This window comes from Triticum dicoccoides, chromosome 6A (assembly GCF_002162155.2).
Source record: "Triticum dicoccoides isolate Atlit2015 ecotype Zavitan chromosome 6A, WEW_v2.0, whole genome shotgun sequence".
In the NCBI taxonomy this organism is placed as follows: domain Eukaryota; kingdom Viridiplantae; phylum Streptophyta; class Magnoliopsida; order Poales; family Poaceae; genus Triticum; species Triticum dicoccoides.
The window spans coordinates 421,811,159-421,814,962 of NC_041390.1; positions in this window are offsets into that span (position 1 = coordinate 421,811,159).

Sequence of the window (3,804 nt, forward strand, 5' to 3'; positions counted from 1 at the left end):
TTTCTATCTATCTGTTGAGGTGGTGTTATGTCATTCTTGACAATTTCCCTTCATGCTTCATGATTCACAAGTTGTCCAAAATGATATATTTTAAACCCATCATTTTCAATTCGGTCATGAGAATTTTTGCAACCCATCAATCTCTTCATTGGAGTTATCTTGGGTTATATTTCACCTAAAGCCTTCCCTAAGGAATGTTGCTATTGTGGTGCTTATCAATGATCCAAGTTATCTCTATCACCTCGGTGGAAGAAGCTTTCTATCTTTTCTAGTTCTCAATCGAATCTTTTTCCCATGAGTGGCAGGTTGTCACCTCATTATTTTGAGATGTTCTCCATAAGCCCACTAGAAGCTTGTTCTTTTCGTGGTTGATTTTTTCCAACAACTCCGTTATAACCTTCTTTCTAAGGATGCCTTCAAATTCAATTGTGGTAGAAGATATCATTTTCTTCTCAATTCTTTTCTTTCCAACGGTCCAACTTCTATTCCTTCATTCCGGAGGCATTGTGATGTTGCTCTCTTCACTCGCCATCTCGGATTATGAGGACCGTGTTCTTTTCGTGCTTATCCATTTAACCAGAGTGTTGTCTTAATTGATCCTTATCGTTCCTTGTACATCTCGTTTCAACCGGAGTGCTTGAATGTTCTTGCCCATTGCAACCCTTTTCTTATGTCTTTCAACCTATAAGGTTCTAGTAATGTTCCTTGTTCCTCTTTTCTAACGGAGTGTTTTCAACTTTGTTCATCTTCATTGTATTCTTTCTTTCAATTTGTTCCACCTCTCAAGGTCTGTGGTTTCATTCGTTTGTCCAAGAAGCAACTTTGTTTTACCTCTTCTCTTCCTCTTCCGCTTCCCTCCGGTGCCATCCCTAGATCTCGGGACGAGATCCTCTTGTAGTGGTGGAGTGTTGTGATGCCCTGAGACTGATGCGCCAGGTGTCTTCCAGTTATTCGCTGTTGTTGCCTTGTCATTCGCTTGCATCTTGCCATGTCATCATCCGCATTGCATCATCATATTTTCAAAACTTGCATCTGTCCCGGTCTCCCCATTCCTTTCGTTGTCCGTTCTGAGCCCAGACACACTTGCACGCGCCCGCGGCACCTCTGAAATATTATTTTATAAGTGGCCTAAAAATGTTCTCGGAATGGGTTGAAAGTTGGCATGCGGTGTTGTTATGTTGTCTGTAGGCCTCCTGTCAATTTTTGTCGCATTCGGAGCTCGTTTGATAGCCCAACCATTAAACATATGGCCGCAATATAGTCGGTCTAACGTCGGACGTTTTCAGTCTCCGGAAACAGCCGCCGGGTTGCATTCCTCCTCTTTCCTCGCAGACCACCTCCTCTCTACACAACCCACTATCCCCACCGGCAGCCCACCTACCCCTTCTCGCGTCCAGAGCCGTCCGATGGTGATCGCACGGTCCGAGTACCCCTCCTAACCCCCTCAAACCCTAGCCCTAGCTATAAAAGGAAGCCCCCCTTCCATTTTTGGCAGCAGACAACTCCTTCCTCAAAATCCACGCGCTGCCAGCCTCCTCCCACCTTCTCCTTGTTTTCCGCGCTGGCCTAACCCGCCTCCGCCACTTGGTGCCGCCTGAGCGGCCAGCGCGGCCGCAACCGCCGCCCTCCACCAACGGGAGGCTGCCACACGCACCCCGGCCTTCACTCCGCCACCAGCCCGCCAAGCCCAGACCGGGGCCGCCGAGCCCATCAGGGCTTGGGCGAGCCTGCAGCGCCGCCTGTATGATGCAGGAGCGCCCCGCAGTTCCTCGTATAACCTCAACGAGGAACTTTTATGCAGTTCTGGAATACCTGAGTTCGCCGACATCAAAAATATCTTTTATGCAGTTGTTGGTGAGATAACCTCGACGCCACCCAGTACTAGGGCGGGAGTTCGGGAGTATTGCCATAACTCGTATAATGGATGCTTTTCAAAGGTTGAGGTAAACGATTTCTGAAGTTTTCTTGGATATGTGTTGAAGGATGGATACAGCTGGATGTAGGTATTGTTAGTTTGTGTGAGATATTATGCTTCCCCTGTATCCCCAACACCTGATTGCATAACCAGAAAGTTTTGGGAGTTTATAAGTGGGAATTCAAGTATCTCGTAGGATATCTTTCCAACATACACATGATATGATATGGGACCTATCATATGTTTGTTTCCAGCTTATTCTGCAAGCCAATCCTTTGTTTTGTTTTGGTTTGTGGTATTCGAGTTGCTTCAATGTCAAGTGTTGATTCCATACCTTTCCTAAGTGATGCTCTCTTATTTCTATGAGAGTATTAATCCTTCATGATCATCAAGGTTGTCATCTCAATTCTATCTTCCAACCGGTGTGCTTCTCTTCAAGTGGATCCGATCATTTCAACATCCGCAAGATCACCTCTCGGTTTTTCCCAATGTTGTTCGTTTCATCTGTCCCCAAGTTGCCTTTGTTTTCCCACCCACCCACCCCTTTTTCTTCAAGGACCCAGATTTCTTAATCAAGTATCCATCTTATGGATGTGAAGTCTCTCCATTCTTTTCTTTCAATGTTCTTATCCGGTGATTCTCAGGAAGATTCTAACGGAGCTTCAAGTTAATCATTCTTCGTTTTTTCCTTCTCCGGTGGATTCAATGCAAGCTTTGTCGATCATATCTTTTCCTCGTTTCAAATGCTTTCTTATGCCGGTGCACCTCTTGATCTTTCACTTCTTGTTATTCTTTTGTTCTGGAGTGCTGAAGATATCTCAGAAGATGTTATCTCATTCAATCCGTTCAAGCTATTTCGAGGTTGTTATCTCATTCAAACCATTTAATTCAATCGATGCATTATCTCTTCCTAAGCAATCGTTCAACGGTGTTTCTTTTGAGTGGGACATAACCCACAAGTGTTTTTCCAGGATCTTACCTGACTCTTCTAATTCTTTTACGGTGTTATTCTTAAATTCTTTTCCAAGTTTGACGTAAGAATGAATTATCATCAGTCATATGTCTTCCTCCATGATCTTTCAAATTATTTCATCGTTGGCTCAACCTCTTCGCTTTTGATTCTCCCGCAGTGTCTAAACAATTCTCAGTGGTGGTTCTCGTCATCATTCTCAACACTTGAAGACCGAACAAGAGTTTCTCTGCAATCATATCCGTTCTCTTGAAGATTCCTGGTGCTAGCTTTATGCCATCCTCTCATAATTGTTTTCGATTGTGAGAATTCTTTTCACCTATCCGGAGCAATTCAAGATTCTTTTCAGTTTGATTCTCCGAAGGCCATCATTTCAGGATTATTCATTCCAGCTTTTAGCTATTGTTCTCCAAATCTTAACCGAAGGCATTGTGATGTTGCTCTCTTCACTCGTCATCTCGGATTATGAGGACCGTGTTCTTTTCGTGCTTATCCATTTAACTGGAGTGTTGTCGTAATTGATCCTTATCGTTCCTTGTACATCTCGTTTCAACCGGAGTGCTTGCATGTTCTTGCCCATTGCAACCCTTTTCTTATGTCTTTCAACCTATAAGGTTCTAGTAATGTTCCTTGTTCCTCTTTTCTAACGGAGTGTTTTCAACTTTGTTCATCTTCGTTGTATTCTTTCTTTCAATTTGTTCCACCTCTCAAGGTCTATGGTTTCATTCGTTTGTCCAAGAAGCAACTTTGTTTTACCTCTTCTCTTCCTCTTCCGCTTCCCTCCGGTGCCATCCCTAGATCTCGGGACGAGATCCTCTTGTAGTGGTGGAGTGTTGTGACGCCCTGAGACCGATGCGCCAGGTGTCTTCCAGTTATTCGCTGTTGTTGCCTTGTCATTCGCTTGCGTGTTGCATCTTGC